The sequence below is a fragment of the Rhipicephalus sanguineus genome, chromosome 7, assembly GCF_013339695.2.
Source record: "Rhipicephalus sanguineus isolate Rsan-2018 chromosome 7, BIME_Rsan_1.4, whole genome shotgun sequence".
NCBI classification, from domain to species: Eukaryota; Metazoa; Arthropoda; class Arachnida; order Ixodida; family Ixodidae; genus Rhipicephalus; species Rhipicephalus sanguineus.
Window position 1 is genome coordinate 143,759,060 of NC_051182.1, and position 19,884 is coordinate 143,778,943.

At 49.5% G+C, this 19,884-nt stretch overlaps 1 long non-coding RNA gene across 5 annotated transcripts; it reads right to left on the reverse strand.

Annotated features, from left to right (window-relative positions):
* Positions 1-15,413: 15,413 nt before the first annotated feature.
* LOC125759364 (uncharacterized) lies at positions 15,414-19,282 on the reverse strand. Of its 5 annotated transcripts, none has more exons than XR_007416967.1 (3): positions 17,681-19,282; positions 16,721-17,090; positions 15,414-16,601 (listed from the first exon to the last, which is right to left on the reverse strand). It is a non-coding gene; the product is annotated as an uncharacterized LOC125759364 (long non-coding RNA). The 5 variants fall into 5 exon arrangements; XR_007416965.1 differs by lacking the exon at positions 15,414-16,601 and adding an exon at positions 17,563-17,664 and having other exon boundaries at positions 16,636-17,208; positions 18,137-19,282; XR_007416964.1 differs by lacking the exon at positions 15,414-16,601 and adding an exon at positions 17,445-17,664 and having other exon boundaries at positions 16,636-17,090; positions 18,137-19,282.
* Between the last annotated feature and the right edge of the window lie 602 nt (positions 19,283-19,884).

A 19,884-nucleotide genomic window follows, 5' to 3' on the forward strand; every position in this document is an offset into this window, starting at 1 on the left:
TATTTAAAAAGCATCATTAAAAAATATAAATGATTTGTTTATAATCAATATATTGATGTGTCTTACACTGCTCCTTTCAATCAAATAAATAGTACTATAGTGAGTGCTTGTTGCAAGTATGACATGTTGTTGGGCTAGTTCGTTCATAGATACAGCAGACACTTTTAAACTGGGCGAAGACAACACGTTAGAAGACAGAAATAAACAGACACACACGAAGCGCACAGTGTGTGTTCTCTGCGCTTCGCTCGTCTTCGCGCAGTTTATACGTGTCTGCTGAACTTACGACTAAGTGACTTTTGAATTAATACAGTAAAATTGCACTACAAATCACTACAGCTGGTGAGGTACTACCGGCTGTTATATTATTTTTTTCGCGAGTTGCCGTAAGCGAAATAGTGCCGGCATTCCGTGCGAGGACAATTACTTGCCCTCGCAACAGGTCGGCAGCGTTCACTTGATTGTAGCCCTTGAAATAAATCTTATTATAACCACAAGTGGGTCAGTTCTCGCGGCAATTAACCTAACCCTCGCAAAATGAACGCGGGATTCGCTAGCCCGCGTTGAGCAAGAGAAAAAAAAAAAAAACACACCGAAACCACAGCCCAAACTTTCAAACGTTGCAGCGGCAAAAGAAATCCACATTGGACGATGCCGGCGGCCAGCCAACGGGGATACACAGCCGGCCAGTTGACGCTAGCGCGGCAGTGCCGAACCCCCACCCCATTCCGCCTAACGGGGATACACAGCCGGCCAGTTGACGCTAGCGCCGCAGTGCCGAACCCCCGCCCCATTACGCGTTCCCCGGAAGCCCACCTACCACATTATATCGTCCTTCAGGGTCTGATTCTCAACAAATTCCCGTTATTTCCGACGTAAAAACTTATGAGTGCACAAGGGTGCTAGCATAATCAGTGTTGTTTATTGCATCGCCAAATGAAACGTATCGCGCCTCACCGATTCCCAGTCACAGCACAACCCGGTGGCAGTAGCAATAATTTTTTTAGTTTGGTTATTACAAGTGCAGTGACGATTGTTAAATACCTGTGTAAGACGAGAGGCTGTCGAAAATTTGATCTATGTTTTCAGTTTTACGGCGGGTAGTGCGCCCGTCTCACATATTCAAGCACTTTGTAACAGTAGCGATTAAGCTGTTCACAAACGTCGGGCGGGAGCAGCTTCAACACGACTGCAAAGACATTCAGCACCACCGTATTCAATATCCCTTGGCAATACGCATACAGCAATAATAATGCATAACGTGCACAGAGTAGCACTCACAGCCACCTACCTTTCGCAAGAGAATCATGCTGGCAGCGTACACGTTGCGACGTCCGCCGGTCTTCAGGTGATGTAACGAGTCGGCGTTGGCTGACCACCTCGTTTGCAGGCATCCGTCGGTCTAGAGGCAATATGGTGAGTTCCCATGTGCACGAACTGTCACGTCGATTCTCCATGCCACAGCGCGCGTTGCGAGAAACTATTCCGGCACTCTTCATCGACGATGATCACCAACAAAGGAATCGTACTTGGGAAGCTGGCGCCTGCCGCTCACTTAGTGTGCCGTGTACCGCGCATCATACTGATTCAAGATGTTCCGCCTAAGTCAATGACCGCAACATAAAGCACGGGCACGCACGAAAATCAACCGCATCAGCACAAACACAATCACTACGCCATGATCACGTTGTAAGCAGCGCGCCGCCATGACAGGAAAGAAAAATCTGGGAGGACGACAGCGGCGACGCCAGTGGCCACGGCCTAAACGAATTTCACTTCCGACGATGGCGGACGTGACGTCACCGCCGCCATTGAGACTGCGCCTATGGCGAACACGGCCTCAGAGACCGGCAGTAGACATTAATCTCAGAGGCTAGGTTGTAAGCCGCTACCAGCGCAGCGAGGAGGAGGGAGCTGGGAAGCAGCTGCTCGGCTCAGATAATAACTGCTGGGGTTTGACGACGTCCCAAAAGCACGATATGATTTTGAGAGACGCCGTAGTGTGGGGGCTCCGGAAATTTCGACCACTTGGGGCTCTTTACGTGCGCCAAAATCTAAGTATACGGCTGTGCTTTGCACCTTGCCCCCGTCTAAATGAGGTTCTCGGCTCAAGCCGCAAATTGTTTTTGCAATACAGTACATTGTCAATCTGTTTACGCGAGGTGATTCGGTTGCAGCATGCATTTCACGGACCTTTTTCTCAACATTTACATCCGTAGCGCACATGATGTTGATGTTTACTTCCAGCCTTATCATAAATGTGAGCGAGCAGCAAATTCAGCGCGAATGTTAAAGCGCAACAGGCGTGGTCTCGGGTAGGTACATCCCACGGAAGTCCAAAAATTAACTGCTATCCAGTGATCACTAATTTTGCTTTTTCTTCGTGCTCGAATCAATATTCTCAGCCAAGAAAATCGTATTAAAATTTACGAATAATCAGGCAATACACTCTTGAGCATTTTTTCGCGATCAATAAAATAGGCACTGCAAACATATGTAACATTGAAAACGAAAGCTCAAGGGGCTCGACCACTCACCACAAAAATATAGATTTATTTTATGTCAGTCAATAAGAAATAAAAAAAATGCATGCTCACAAGGGGTGCATTACAAATACAAAACAAGTTCGATATCCTGTCTATTGAGTTTACATTGCTCCATTAGGCATTACCAACTCGCTCAAAATGCTGTTCATTTGCACTGCAATGATATTTCACATTATACTCATCATAGTTGCCACTGCTTTCGAGTATAATGATGGTGTTTGGTGCAGCTTCTCCAGCATGGTGCACCATGGTGCACCATCATTTTCCTCACCCATCATTCCCTCGCTGCTTTCCACCATTCGCGCCATAGTGGGCGCTGTCTCCTGCCCCTACCCAGTATTTTGCTGCTACTCTCCACCATCGTCCACCATCCTTTCCACCTTACCCAGCTAACGTACACCTTGCCACCCACCACTGTCCACTATAACACCATGATTTACAGCATACCCAGCATTATTTCCACCATATCCACCACCTTTTCCAGTATCCACCATGGTAGTTTTTCCGATAGGGAAGCACACTAAGTGAAATGGGGCTCAACTGTTCAGCGGCAAAGTCGGAGCTTTTGGTTCTAAAACATCGATGCAGGGGTCGAAGGCCAAAGGACTACGTACCCGGGAAGGAACCCAAGATTATCTTGCGCTGTCACGACGGATCCGCGATCAAGCAGGTCGAAAAGATTAGAGTTTTAGGCTTCCACATAGAAGCGGGAGGCACGAACCTCAGTACCATTCGACACATTTCCAACAAAACGGACCAAGTCCTGAGGTTACTAAGGAGAATTACCAACAGACATAGGGGCCTTGGTGAGGACAGCGTTTTAAGGCTAGTACACGCCTTCGCTTTCTGTCACTTCACCTACGTAGCAGGTCTACTCAAATGGTCTCAGGCGGAGCTGAACAAGCTCAATATTATTATCAGAAAGCTAGTTAAGGTTACCTTAGGTATACCTAACAGCACCTCGAACGAGAAACTCATGAGCCTAGGCGTACATAATACGATGGAAGAGATGGCGGAAGCGCAACAGATGGCGCAGCAGGAAAGACTGACAAAAACGCGCGCGGGTAGGCTTATACTCAAAGCGATCGGGACAGACCCCAATAGATCGAGGACCCCGAAGGAGGCCGAGGTGGAGCTGAGCGCGGAACTTAGAGCCGCAATCAGAACCACCCCTCTCCCAAGAAACATGCACCCGGAGCACAATGTTAGCAGGAGAAAGGCGAGAGCGAAAGCTTTATTGAAAGAAATTGAACAGGTAGGTGAAGAGGCAGCCCTCGTAGACGCCGCCTGGGTCAAAGGCAAAGAGGCCTACACGGCCGTGGTGGTCGACAGCCAGGGCGAGATACGGGACGCCGTCACCCTGTTCACTAAGGAATCAACGGTGGCGGAGCAAGCCGCGATTGCTTTAGCTATCAGGAACCGAAAATGGTCTTACATTTATAGCGATTCCAAATCAGCAATTAAGAGCTTTGACAAGGGCTATGTCGCTGGGACTGCTGTTAAACTTATCGGCAATGTAGAACCTATAGAAACTGAAATCCGATGGTTTCCTGCACATATGGGACAAGTGGATGAGGCTCGGGTCAACCTCAACGAGGTGACGAATGATCTGGCACGAGGACTCGCTTGCCGTGCCGGTCAGAACCGAACCGACGCCCACTACCATTCCGGGGATCATAAAGATAATTTACTAACCTACAACGAGATCACTAAATACTACTACTTGGGGCGTAGACAATTCCCACTGCCACACGTAAAGTTGAACAGGGCTCAGGCAGTCACGCTACGTTTACTGCAAACTGGGACGTACCCCACTCCGTATTTTGTAACAAAAATTCACCCTGAAAGTGAAATTAGAAAAGAATGTGACGCATGCGGTGGCATCATTGAAATCAGACACATGCTGGCGGGCTGTCCCGCGACTCTCGCCAACCCCGAAGAAAAATGGCTTCACTGGCAGAAGATGATCTCCAGCTGTTCGTATCAGGATCAACTACGGGCTGTCCAGAGGGTTCACGATGGCGCCCTAAGGCTCGGCCTAACGGTGCCGACGTGGACGCGGCCCGCCTCGGTCTGAAAAGACCGGGCTTCAGGACTCTTAATAAAGTTTTGTGAATGAATGAATGTTCTCACTGTGCCTAGGTAGATATAAAATGTGAATCACCTGTGGCGCATACCCGCATAGTGCGGCCCGTGATACACGGGCATGTGCCACACGTGACTGGAGGAAAGGGTTTCGTGACGTATACGGCAGGATTTTCGCGCTATTCATGTCGTGACCAGAGAGTCATGTTCTTTATACACTCATACCCTCCTAGGTCAATTTTGGTCAATACCAAGTTAAGGAGGTGACGATGAGAGCACCCAGACGTAGGCGGCTAGATCGATAGAGAGACAGACAGACAGATAGACGGAAAGAAAGAAAGAAACGCCCAAAGTGCCTTTGGTTCGCGAAGAAATGCTTCGCATTTAGAAATTGCGTTAGGGACTATACACGCGCTATCCGCACACCCGCTCCGCACGTGGCGGCACACCTGCCGCCCGCAAACGGAGGAGGAAAAACCGGTACCCCGTGAGCGACGATTGGCGTCGTTCCGGGTTTTCCTCCTCCGTTTGCGGGCGGCAGGTGTCCCGCCACGTGCGGAGCGGGTGTGCGGATAGCGCGTGTATAGTCCCTTAAAGGTTAACATTCGGCAGACGTCTGCTTGGTTGGGTAATAGAAAACCGGAGAAAAGAGAAAACTCCATCCAGAAATTTATTTTGGGATACCCGACGTTTCGAAGCCTGACCGGCTTCTTCTTCAGGGGTGAGACGGCCCGAGGTGCACGGCGCTTGCAAGCCTTGGCAGTAGAGGGAGGGCAATGTCCCCGTGGCGCGGTTGATGTTTCCCGCTGTCTGTTGTATATGCCACGACTCGAGGAGGAGCTGCCAGCGCAAGCTGCTTTCTTGTTCCAGGATCACCGCATCGTCGAGACTAATGCGGTGGTCAAACTTCTCGCAGTGCTTCAGCACTGCGCTCTGTTCGCTGTTCAATTGACAGAGATCGTTCTTATGCTGCCGCATTCTTTCTCGAAAGTTCTTTGTTTCCCCAATGTACGAGGCGGTGAAGTCGGAGCACACGATCTTGTACACGACGCCCTGCGCTTTTTCCGCACAGGGCGTCACATGTGCATTGGGTCACATGTGCCCATTCTGTGTGAAATTTACCTTGCAAGTTTTCATTACTTGCTTGAGCAACAGTTGAGCCACTCATATGTTATAAAGGTGCATATATATGTAGGTGGCGTTATTGTTATTTTTTCTACCCTTCCCTTTGCAAGCATGACAGACTGGGCATGTTAGTTCGGCATAATTGAAGTGTAAGGCACGACAATGGCCAAAAGGGAGAGTACACACACACAGAGCACCACTTCCAATAATGTTTATTATGAAGTGAGCACTGTGTATATATGCACCACGCGCTGTCACAAATCATCAATGCGTAGTCGCATTCAAGTAAACAAACTCCTTTCGTGATAGTGAGATTGAAGCTACGTGAACACACTTATCAGATGTCAGCTTTGATGATTCTCTTCGCCTGAATTATTAAGGGGGGAGGTGGCGATCGAAAAAAACTTTTTTGTTTGTTGACCTAGAGTAATGAAATTTGGCAGGCATACTGAAGAGTGTCTCGAATAGCTATATATAAAGTTTCATTGCGATATCTCGAGTAGTTTTCAAATTACACTATGTTACATGATCTGATGACATAGTCTGCTGGTGAAAAGCCTAGCATTGTAACAAAACATGCTAGGTAGGTCCAAGTGGCTTTGATCTTTACTCAAAAGAACACTACACAGGATGACATTATTAAAAATTGCCTATTCCTTTTAGTTTTTTTACAAATAACATACCCATCAGCTTCATGTATTGCATCAGAACTTCTCATGCACTAATTATCACATACAAAAAAAAACTAGGCCCTAAGCAAGGTAAAGAATAATGTCACCCTGTCAACAAGCCTTCAAGGATTAAAAAAGAAAAAAACAGAATCAAAATCTGTGTAGTAGTTGCCAAGATATCTGCTCCACGAGCTGAGCAAGATGCCAAAAGAACAGTATTGAGAAAATGGCGTTTAAAGTTGGGCCTTCTTTAAAACACCTTAAGATTGTGATCTTTGGTTTTTTTTAATGATGTTTCACTTCTTGGACATGTGGCCTATCTCCAGTGTGCCTTTGTTCTTTTTTCTTCTTTTCTTGATCTAAAAAAAACCAGTCCGGATTTCAAACCAAGTTCTCTGCATGAAGGTGTGGTGTGATAGACATGACAGAAGATATTGCAATCTAATAAGGCCATATACTGAAATAATTACACATTTTTTTGTATTTATGCTGTCATTAGCATAATTAAGTCTTGCTTATTGATTAAAATTAATCATAGAATAATTTTTATAAAGAGAGAGGTTTGTTGTGACAGAAAATGGCTCACAGCATGATAGCCGATGCCTTATGGCCAAGACATTAGTGGCACAGGGATTTTTGAGCAGTTTATTCAATGACGCGAGTCGGGCAGATAAAAATTCGTCCCGCTGCTTCCTACACGGTCTTTTGCCACTCTCGCGTATGAAACGTATTATCATTCGGCCGACCGCGGCAACGCTAGTCTACGAGGCTTTCATTGTTTCAGAACATTTACAAACGCCTGCGGCGATACCAAGCACGGCTCCAAGCACGTCTAAATTACATCACTAGTGCTTATTGATAGCACTCTGACCGTGAAGTGCTCGGCCGCAGGGTCCGTGGAGCTGGCGCGCGATGTGCTTGGTGACGGCGTTCGGTGACGATGCGCGAATGCAAAGCTACGATGACGAAAAATCTGCGCGCAGTATACTTGGTATCGCATTTTCGGGTGCCGACGCGCGAAATTGCTACCGCTGCTCCGAGTAGTCCGTGGCCGTGGGGTCTGACGATCGAGCTTGGCTGTTGAGTTCACTGCCGATGCGTAAAATGCCCATCCGCGGTTCCGAAGTGCCGGCGAGCGATGTGCGAAGAAGCACACAGCCGCGAGCACGCTAGCGCGTTGTTGTTGCCCGCAAAGTTCGAGGTTCGTCTCGCCAAACGGCGCCGTGAGCGGAGTTAGGCCTAGTGACGACTCCGAGCAGTAGGTGCGCAGGCCGTGGTGCCGCCCGTTGCTTCAAAGTGTGTAATGCGTGGTCGTGAGTACAAAGAGTCGTCCCTCGATCGCCTTCGTCACGATGTCAGAAGTGCTGATAAACAGAACATCTAACCGCGAATCCGACGCTGAAGTCAACGCTAGAGTCGGTCCGAGACGCGCGTTTGCGATGTTCGCTAGGAGCGCGGCGCACCATCGTAATCAGATCGAACTTCCTCTTGCAGCTCCAAACTAAAGCGTAACTATATTTTAAGTGATCATCGAGCCGTGAACAAAGAACTATTACGAACGTGTCACGAAGTAGCGCGATTCTCGACAGCCGTGAACTCGCGACGCGCAGACGACGATCTCCGTTTGCGTAGCGTTACACAAACTGCGCACAACATCGGCGCCCGGCCCTGACGGGGTCACAAACAAGACGCTGCGCAACCTCGATCCAAAGTCGGTGGTGGCCATTACCGAATATATGAATGAGTGCTGGAGGTCCGGCCAATTACCCAGAGAATGGAAACACGCAAGGGTCGCCTTTATACCAAAACCGGGCAAGAAACTCAACCTGGAAAATCTTCGCCCCATCTCGCTTACCTCCTGCCTGGGCAAACTAATGGAGCACGTTGTGCTCTGCCGCCTGCAAAATTTCGCGGAAGAGCACAGCTTACTTCCCCCAACAATGCTGGGCTTCAGGGCCCATCTATCTACCCAGGATGCACTCATCCAGTTGCACCACGATCTTCTACGTCCTGGGAGTGGCACTAGTACCAAGGCTTTGCTCGGTCTGGACCTTCACAAAGCATTTGACAACGTCAAGCACACTACCATTCTAGGCAGTCTATCTGAACTACAACCCGGAGAACGCATATTTAACTACATCCGTGCTTTCTTAACCGACCGAACAGTTGAACTCTCGGTGGGCGACCTCCGTTCCAGGCTAATAACTCTTGGTGATCGCGGCACTCCGCAAGGAGCCGTCTTATCCCATTTTCTATTCAACCTCTCTATGAGGTCACTACCCTCCAAGCTCGACACGATACCCGGCCTGCGATACACCCTATACGCAGACGATATCACGCTCTGGACGACTGTGGGATCCGATGGTCAAACCGAAGAGACCCTTCAAAGGGCTACGGACACAGTCGTCCAGCACGTGACGGATGCGGGTTTAGAGTGCTCGCAGAGCAAATCGGAGCTACTAATACTCCGACCTCCGGACCGACGCAAAATTAAGACTCCACTCCCTAGTATCAACGTTTATGTGAACGACACGCCAATACCACAGGTGGGCCACATGAGAGTGCTCGGACTCATTGTACAAACAAACCACCACAACAACATCACATTGGACCGCTTCACCGTAACGGTGAATCAGACAGCCCATCTCATATCTCGAGTGAGCGCGCGCAATCGAGGCATGAAGGAGAAGGAATTACTCCAGATAATTCAGGCCTTCGTTTTGTCGCGCTTCACGTACGCCCTCCCTTACTTGCACCTCCTTCAGTCTGAGCGAGCCCAACTAAACCGCCTTATACGTAAAGCTTATAAGGTGGCACTGGGGCTCCCCCGAAACACCTCGACCGAGCGCCTCCTCAATCTTGGGCTACATAACACTTTAGAAGAACTTCTCGAAGCGCATCGTACGGCGCAAATTCACCGATTACAAGGAAGCAGGACGGGCCGATGGATCCTTCATAAAATCGGGCACGAGGTTTCTCCAACGGGTAACGATCCTGCCATAATCCCCCCTAATATCAGAAAAAATTCCTCATAAAACCGCTGCCAAAGAACATGTTGGCCATCCACCACGACGGCAGAAGGAAAGCGAGGGCCAAATCCTTGCACAAAAAGTACGCGTCCAACCCTGAAGTGGCGTACGTTGACGCCGCCCAATACCGAGACTTGACCAATGCATACGCAATAAATGTAATCACTCTTCCTGTCGTCAATGCAGATTCACCCCGAGTAAAAACGGCTCGTTCCGTCCGCGCGCTTAACACGACAGAGGCCGAGGAAGCGGCCATAGCCTTAGCAGCAGCAGCCGGATTCACCATTATATTAAGCGACTCAAAGGCCGCTATTTCCAACTTTGCACGTGGCATTGTGGCCCCCACAACACTGCGTTTACTCCACCCCACTCTGCTTACTGATCCTGGGGAAGAAACACTATGCTCCATTGAGCTGATATGGGTCCCGGCTCACGCGGGGAACCCGGGAAACGAGGCGGCCCACCAATATGCTCGAGAATTCGTCAGCCGAGTGGTGGGACCCGCCCCTGATCCGGGAGACCCTGGTGAAGCCTTGACATCATATCACGACATTACGCAATATTACCGCCTATCGAGGCAGTTAAAACCACCCCCGCACCACAAGTTAACTAAGCGCCAGGAGGTTGTTTGGCGCCGACTGCAAACGCATTCATTCCCGTGTCCATATATTTATGCACGTATATACCCCGACACGATTGACCCGTATTGCTCGCATTGTGGGTCAATAGCCACACTTCATCACATTCTCTGGGACTGCAGGAAATACCCCCCCTCTCCCGATCTCCTGGCCACTCCCTCGCCCGAAGGGTGGGAGGAGGTTTTGACCTCCACCAGCCTGGAAGTTCAGCTACAGGCCATACAGAGAGCAGAGGAGGTGGCCACCAGGTTCAGCCTGGCGGATCACCTACCTCCATAAAGTCTGACGACAATAAAGTTGTGTTCTCTCTCTCTCCGGGAGCGAGCATCGGACCAATGGCGAGGCGATGGGGCAACATGGCGGACGCGGCCAATCGGAGGCCTCGGAAAGACTCTCAAGTGTTTGCTTTTTGTGCGCTTCTTTCTGAATGGAGGAGCCCGCTGAAGCGGGGAATTTGAACACGGAGAAATGCCCTTTCCGACAAGCCCAAAAAGTTGGTTCGCGGTCGCGTCATCGCGGAGCTACAATTTTTTGAAAATCGCTGTTTTTTTGCGATTTCCACAATAATTTTCGTCACCCCGGAGGGCAAAACAAATTTTTCGAAGCACTTCTGGATGGTTTTCAGTGTAGATATTTTGGAATCATATAGAAAAAGGGTTCCAGAAACTGAAAATGTGATTTTCAAAAAATCGGTTTTTTTGCCATTTTTCGCAATACGAAAGCCACGCCGCGTCCCCCCTTAATCTTACCCATTTATTGTGGCTTCTGGCGACAACAGAGCAGGCGTGAAAATCATGACTAAATTGACAATCGTGGCAACGAATTGTGAGGTGGCCTTCTCTGCCCTTTCTAACACATTGTTGTGCTGTCTCAATCTGTCATTCGAGCATTACTTGGTTTGGCCTACGTACTTTCTACCACACAAGGGAATCTCATAGACCACACCCATGTAGCAGCTGACGTACTTGTTTTTGTGACTCACAATGCAGGCCGGAGCTCTTCAGAGACAAGGGTTGGTCATCCTGCAGAGTCTGGAAAGCTTTAACTGGGCAGAGAAGACCACCTTTACATCAGCATGTTTAGCGATCTTTTTAAAATTATGGGACACGCGATGCACATAGGGAATCACGGCTAGCTTTACATTGTCCTGAGGAGGCTCTTTGTTCAGGTGGCAGTTTTGCGGCTTCTTCAGGGTCTTTTCTGCTACAGACACCAGATTGGCTTGTGGGTAGCCTGCCTCCTCTAGACTGTCAACCTACTTGAGGAAACCAACCGTTGCTCTATGTGGGCTGGACTTCTTAAAAGCATTCAGCAAGCACATATCGGCGATGCTATGTTTGACGAACTTATAGTGGGACGAGCTAAAAGGTAGCAGTGCTTTGTTTGCATGAGACTCGTACCGCCAACATACATGGTCAGCTGCAAACAAAGCACTGTGCCTGCTCTGCTGTCGCGTGAAGCTACGATAAATGGGTAAGATTAATGATTGAGGCCAAAACAACCATCGAAGCAGGCAATAAGTGTGTTGCGGGGCTTCAATTTCACTATCACCAAAAGAGTTGTTTTACTTGAATGCAACTGCACATTGATGATTTGTGACAGCACGTGCTGTATATATACCCTGTGCTCATTTCGTAATAAACATTGCTGGAAGTGGTGCTTCGTGTGTGTGTGTACTCTTCCGTTTGTCCGTTGTCGTCGACGCACCTTACATTTCCAACATTGCAAGCAGTGCCAAAATAGCTGACGCCGTTTTACACTCACTTTCATTATCATTCACAATGGAACTTCTTGAGAACTAGTGAGACAGGAAATTGCTTCCTTATGCCTCAAGTCAACTTTAACCTAACTATGCACACAAAAGATCAATGATAGTTTCAACCTAGAGGTTTCACAACCTACAGCCTAGGGATTCCCTTCAAGTGTGCTTGTTGCTGTGGGATCAACCCTTACAAGCCCAGTGTAATGCCTATGGCCCACTGTAATGCCTGGTAAATAATAAAATTGCGAACAGCAACAGCTAGCTCAGCATACACAGACTCTGAAAACAGGCTTAGCCATAGGGGTCCAGGATGGCCAGGACTGAGGGCCCAACCTCTCCAGCAGGCATGAGCCAGAGATGATGCTTGCAGCTGATGTTCTTTTTTATTTAATTTTATTTGTCATGTTAACAATGTCTCTGTGATAACAGGAATTATGAACATGTTATTTTGTGTACTGTACTTGCAGAGTGCTAGGCGAGATGTAATATTGGACAGTTTGTGTTTTTCAATAGACAACTGGTGGATAATTGTGTATGCAACTACCTGACTCACTACCACAAGACAGCAGCCCTAACCTCTGACACCGTAGCACAAGTTTATGCTGCATTCAGTAAAACTTCGACGTGGGCTGCCTCTCATGATAAGCGACTGTGGTCACCGATTTCCAGCTGATGTTGTGGAAGTATTGCCTTGTTTCTGTGGTTCAACTTCCAGCACTCAATGCATTATCATCCACAAAGCAGTGGCCTGATTGACCGCATAAACCACACATTGATCAACATGTTATAAAACGGCACTTCATATCGCAAGAGCTAGGATAAAGCATCATTTAGTGTGATGTACACTTTCAACACTGCAAATCACAAAACATGTGGCTATAGCTTTTTCTTTCTCCCGTTTAGTTCACCCACCTCATTGGATACACCTTTCATGACAATTCGTCTATAGCGGAGACTTCGCGTCATGCAGAGGATGCCCTCAAAGTTGCTCATGCTTATGTATGTGGGCTTCATGAGAAAGCTCCAAAACATGCCATGATAATTAGCTCAAATACATTACCTACGTTTTTTAGTGACCTCGTGTGGCTGTGAACACCAATATGTAAATGTGGCTTGTGACAAAAGCTACTTGTGGACGATGCCAGACTGCTGTTCATCTCTGATCGTCTAAGCTAACTATAAATTTGCACTCCTTACTTCAAGTGGCCAGTGCCCATCAAAGACTAAGGTGACGCATGTTGCCTGTCTGTAGCTCTTCACACGAAGGCATCAAGAGTGACTCACCAGGAGGGCTTCGTGTGGGAGAGTAGAAATATTAAAGCGTGTTGATCACAATAGAAAACAAAAAAAGTGCTGAGACAGGAGGAAGGCGGCGGCATTGTTCCCATGTTTGTGTTTTAGTACTTGCTTACTTATTCTAAACACCTGAACATCTCAGAAACATGTAACAATATACATAACGCTGTATAATCAGAAATTACTAATGCTTATTTTATTTTGTGTGCTTTGAATTTTCTACTCCCTTCTGCGATGCCCTCGAGCCGTGGAGGTAATACGAATAAAACATTTGGCATAAATATACTCTTGCAGATATTTACTGTGACTTTCTAAAGTCACCCTTAACAGCATTTAGTTTTTTTTTTTTGTACCATCTGCTTGTGATATAATTTTTATTTTATTGATCATTCTTGTCACCTCACAAGTGTGCCAAAACTAAGGTTACTGTATTTGCAAGGGACTCAGTCTTTATCACAACAACCCAGCCTATGACATATATATATATATATATATATATATATATATATATATATATATATATATATATATATATATATATATATATATATATATAGTGTTTTCTTTTCGGTGTTTAGTCTATTTGGTGCTACAGTGCCTGCAAACAAACTGACTGTTTTTTTTTTGTCTCCCATGGTGCAACGGAAACTTTTGTTAACATTGTCAGCCACTAGTTTGGTGGCTGATAATCTACTCTTGCCTCAGTATATAAAGCTTTAGCATCACGAACAAGACTGCTTTTCATGCACTCTTCAGCTGTCATATAGTCTTAATCGTGGTCGATCTGTGAGCTCTCACTTTATGTTTGACATAATTTCGTATCTGATGCTGTATCGTCACACCGTGTTTAGTTGGAAGCCACTGTGTTCACTGCGGAGTACAGTCACTTCAGTGATGCAGTTGTGTGAAAAGAGCCACCCACATGTCATCCTCTGTGTCTCATATGTTGTCAAAACTAGCTTTTTTTTCCCTGGCACAGATAACTACCTCATTTCTCTCCGATTTTGCTTCATATGTTACCACGGTCACCTGCAAGTTATACAATCGCAGTATTACGTAGAATGATCGCTTCACAAAGTTAGATAAAAACTACGGGAGATGTCGCGAACGGTCACAGCAATGCCAAGTTGCAAGCCAGTTTATTTTAAAACATGAAATACATAGTGATTGAACAACATTGCACGTTTTTGGACCGGTCTCGCTGCAGGTAAAAAGCTGATTTGGTGCCCCAATGAGCACTTGATCGTTAAAGATATCAGGTGCAATCGTTATGCATCGGACGTGTAGGCGGCATCTATTAAGCAAGCCGTCAGTAGCCTCGAAACTGCTCAAAACATGAACGGCAACGTAGAGCCGTACCTGCAAAAGGTAAATAAGCCGAACGGGCTAAAACTTGACATGCTTTAAACACGCGTGACGTACATGCTGCGGAGGTTACGAGAAAAAGCAAGCTCTGATATTAGTGAAGCTGTGGAACCCTATGCGGCATATACCTAAAGGGAAACTAACGTTTGGCCTCGGCCATACGTCTCACTCCAACGTGCAAGCCTTGGAGGTCTACTACTCGTCGTTACGCGATGCGTGCACAGCTGCCATCTATCTACGCAGTCAGCCCGACACTGTTTACTTACGGCTTCAGTAGTTTGGAAACAACCCAAACGGAATCTGATCACCGGCGTATTCACAAAAAACCACACAACAGCGGCTCTCAGTTGCTCGTCAACCACCACCGTCAGCATGCCCGCCGCCTCGGCTGCTGGCATGGCGACTAAAAATTTCAACCAAAGCGGAAATGGCGTTCGCAGCACCGGCAGCCAATAAGTGCCAGAGCAGACGACAGTGGCGTCCCCCCATGGTCTCTCCTCTCTCTCCTGTGTTGCATAGCATACGGTTGTCAAATACGCAACCAGGACTGGACGTGAATCAAAGGATTGTGGGACGCATTGCTTTAAGCGCTCACGGGAAGATGAGAAATGAGGCTGTAAAGGGCGAGATGGAATGGACAAGCTTTGAGGTGAGGGAAGCTCAGAGGAAAATGAGGTTGGAAGAGAGGCTATGGAATATGAAGGACACTAGATGGGCAGAGAAAGTGTTTTGGCATTCGTATAGGAAGAGCGTTGACTCACTGTGGAGAAAGAGAACTGGGGACAAGCCAGTAAATACCGTATTTACTCGAATCTAGGCTGGCCCCGATTCTAAGCCGACCCCCGAAATTCGCAAGGCAAAAAAAAAAAAAACAAACAAAAAAAACCTTAGTCATTGTACTCGAATCTAAGCCGACCCCCCTACTTTCGCACATCGTTTTTTCGAAAAAAACATCGGCTTAGATTTGAATAAATACGGTATATGGCTGGCAGTGCAAGCGACATGACAACACAGAGCACCTACTGAAAGGTCAGAGAGGTGAGGAGGATTCTTTGGAGAGCAGCAATGGGAAAAGAAACGATTGAGTAACTACTGAAAGGGTAAAAATGAGATTAGGAGCGAGGCATTTGATGATAATTCAGGGGGAAACGGTTTACTGTTCGAAGCAAGATTGGACAACGATAAGAACCCGTAGTTATAAAGCGAGATGCACTAAAAAGAAAAATGCACATGCTATGAGGAAGCTAAGGGAACGACCGATCATGTTTTAACTGAATGTGGAGATGGCCACACGCACGTATGTATGGGCACTAGCGTACCTGAAACGTTGGGTCTTAAGACAGCCACAGGGAAAGGTAAACACGTCCGTGATAAAAATAAGTAAGAGATAGTTGGACGAATAGTGGCACAAATGTAGAGAAAGGGCAAAAAAATAGTGGGAAAAATAAGACCATTTTACCGTAAAAGGAGAAGAGTTGGGCTTTGACTTTATGGTCTTTTATTTTCTTCTACAGCGACGTCTATTAAATTGGAGTAGACAAGATCTTAGGTTGACATAAAAAAAAAGCTAGTCTTCCTTTCCACTTTGGTGCCGCAGATGTCACCGTCACATCATAAACGGCAGGCTCACAGTATACATCCATCCATGCAAAATGTTAAAAAAACCGTAAGGCCTTTTTCGTCGTCTACTTTTCTATAAAAATGCAATGCCTTCTTTTCTTGCAGTCAATGCTAACAGTAATTAGCTGGTTCGCATGAGGTCAGCAGTGACAGCATCGCCATCACTGCTGGGGCGGCTGGAGGGCGCAGCGGAGCTGGTTGAGGGGGCGGTGACAGGCTGTCGCACACCTATCCCCGGGAAAACCGCCATGTCCGCTGGGTGCGCTCACCACTTCGCCGTCACTGCTGGGGCAGCCGGAAGGCGCCGCGGGGCTGGTGGAGGGGGAAGTCACAGGCTGTCGCGCACCACTCCCTGGGCAGACCTTTACGTCCACCGGGTGCACTCACTGCATCGCCGTGACTGCTGGGGCAGCTGGAAGGCGCCGTGGGGCTGGTGGAGGGGGCGGTCACAGGCTGTCGCGCACCTCTCACTGGGCAGACCTTTACGTCCACCGGGTTGCGCTCACTGCATCGCCGTGACTGCTGGGGCAGCCGGAGGGCGCCGCGGGGCTGGTGGAGGGGGAAGTCACAGGCTGTCGCGCACCACTCCCTGGGCAGACCTTTACGTCCACCGGGTGCGCTCACTGCATCGCCGTGACTGCTGGGGCAGCCGGAGGGCGCCGTGGGGCTGGTGGAGGGGGCGGTCACAGGCTGTCGCGCACCTCTCACTGGGCAGACCTTTACGTCCACCGGGTGCGCTCACTGCATCGCCGTGACTGCTGGGGCAGCCGGAGGGCGCCGTGGGGCTGGTGGAGGGGGCGGTCACAGGCTGTCGCGCACCTCTCCCTGGGCAGACCTTTACGTCCACCGGGTGCGCTCACTGCATCGTCGTGACTGCTGGGGCAGCCGGAGGGCGCCGTGGGGCTGGTGGAGGGGGCGGTCACAGGCTGTCGCGCACCTCTCCCTGGGCAGACCTTTACGTCCACCGGGTGCACTCACTGCATCGCCGTGACTGCTGGGGCAGCCGGAGGGCGCCGTGGGGCTGGTGGAGGGGGCGGTCACAGGCTGTCGCGCACCTCTCACTGGGCAGACCTTTACGTCCACCGGGTGCGCTCACTGCACCGCCGTGACTGCTGGGGCAGCCGGAGGGCGCCGCGGGGCTGGTGGAGGGGGAAGTCACAGGCTGTCGCGCACCACTGCCTGGCCAGACCTTTACGTCCACCGGGTGCACTCACTGCATCGCCGTGACTGCTGGGGCAGCCGGAGGGCGCCGTGGGGCTGGTGGAGGGGGCGGTCACAGGCTGTCGCGCACCTCTCACTGGGCAGACCTTTACGTCCACCGGGTGCGCTCACTGCATCGCCGTGACTGCTGGGGCAGCCGGAGGGCGCCGCGGGGCTGGTGGAGGGGGAAGTCACAGGCTGTCGCGCACCACTGCCTGGGCAGACCTTTACGTCCACCGGGTGCACTCACTGCATCGCCGTGACTGCTGGGGCAGCTGGAAGGCGCCGTGGGGCTGGTGGAGGGGGCGGTCACAGGCTGTCGCGCACCTCTCACAGGGCAGACCTTTACGTCCACCGGGTACGCTCACTGCATCGCCGTGACTGCTGGGGCAGCCGGAGGGCGCCGCGGAGCTGGTGGAGGGGGAAGTCACAGGCTGTCGCGCACCACTCCGTGGGCAGACCTTTACGTCCACTGGGATCGCTCACTGCATCGCTGTGACTGCTGGGGCAGCCGGAAGGCGCCGTGGGGCTGGTGGAGGGGGCGGTCACAGGCTGTCGCGCACCTCTCCCTGGGCAGACCATTACGTCCACCGGGTGCGCTCACTGCATCGCCGTGACTGCTGGGGCAGCCGGAGGGCGCCGTGGGGCTGGTGGAGGGGGCGGTCACAGGCTGTCGCGCACCTCTCTCTGGGCAGACCTTTACGTCCACCGGGTGCACTCACTGCATCGTCCGGACTGCTGGGGCAGCTGGAAGGCGCCGTGGGGCTGGTGGAGGGGGCGGTCACAGGCTGTCGCGCACCTCTCACTGGGCAGACCTTTACGTCCACCGGGTGCGCTCACTGCATCGCCGTGACTGCTGGGGCAGCCGGAGGGCGCCGTGGGGCTGGTGGAGGGGGCGGTGACAGGCTGTCGTGCACCTCTTCCCGGGCAGACCGTCACGTCCGCCGGGTGCACTGACGGGGGTGCCACCGCCCCGGGCCTCCGCATCGCCGTCACTGCTGGGGCTGCTGGAGGGCGACCAGACGGCGGATCGCCAATTCCAGCATGGCGACGACGACGTTTAGCCGCAGCTCTGCCTTGACGAAGCCTCGGTGTGCTGAAGGAGAAAGGACATGTCAATTAACGGAGTACTCATGGAACAAAAAGGAGAGCAGTTCTACCAATGATAAGCATCCCTTTCGCAGTACTCTTTAACGGGACTACCACATTGTCTTTCTTTTCAGTGTACTCTATTAGCCTGAATTAGAACTTGCAGAAAACACTGCAGACAGGTGCCATATTACGAAAGCAACTTAGGCAGATGGAATAAATCTAGTCACAGCAACGCTTACGAATAAAGCATTGGAAGCCGCTACTGAAACAGGTAAGCATGCCAATCTTGATGGCAACTTTGTCTGTCCATCTATGTTCCTTCTTGTGTCCCTGTCTTTTGTGCGCGTAATTTCCCATCAAGATGAATCACCAACAAGCCCAAGTCGAAACCTTCCTGAAGCATGCCAATGCCTGGGTAAGGGCGGAAGCATATATGAAAGAAGAAAAATGAGGGGGACAGGTCACCCTGTTGTGTACGTGTTCTGCTCGCCTCAACCGGGTGAAAGGGTTTGAGTTTCGCTAATTTTAATAGTACTGCAAGGTACAATTAAAATAAAAATCACACCATCTCCCGCTAAAGGGGACCATGAGGCGATGCGAAGCAGTGTTTCGGCATGTAGAGCCCGCGTTTCAGAGGTGGTGTGGTGAGGGGGAAAGGGGAGAGGGATGTGGAGAGGGGGAAATGAGAGAGGGGGAGGGGATGGGGACGGGAGAGGGGGAAAGGTGAGGGGAGTGGAGAGGGGCAGAAAGGGGAGGAGGGGAAGTGGAGAGGGATAAGGGAGGGGAAAGGGAAGGGGCGAGGTGATGTGGAGAGGGGAAGTGTAGAAGGTTTGCGCATGCGCAGTAAGGGTGGTCACGCCGCACACCACCACCACCGGATTGAACTCCGCTATAAGATGCTTCACATCTAATAATAGCTAACAAGCCTATCCCAGTCACTGTTCTAACACGTAATAAGTTATTAAAAGTGCTATTCAATATAAGATGAATAAACCTTGATTACTCAGAGTAATTTGAGCTTCATATATTTCATGTCACAAGTTTCCTTATGAGCCGAGATGGTAGAGGCATCTTCTGGGCGTCTGCTTTCAGTACACTGTCTGCATGGTAAAGGTGTTCAACGAACCTATTCATAAATAAGAAACATACAAAAATGCCAAAGCATTAATTGCCACGTGAACTATCCTTTCCAGCGTGAAAGAACCGAAATTACTGTTCCGCATTACTCACTGGGGCGTAACCACACTCCTGCATTGCACACACACAAAAAAAAGTTTTCATTTATCGCTGCTTGCTATATCCTAAGCAGGCTCCTAGCACCGAGTAGGACAATATTCACCGGTAGTAATTTCACGTGAGAAAATATTCACCATCATCGTTCAGCACTTATGCGCCTGTCCATGATGGGAATATGCACAACATATTTGTTGTCTTTCAATAAAGGGACTAATGTCT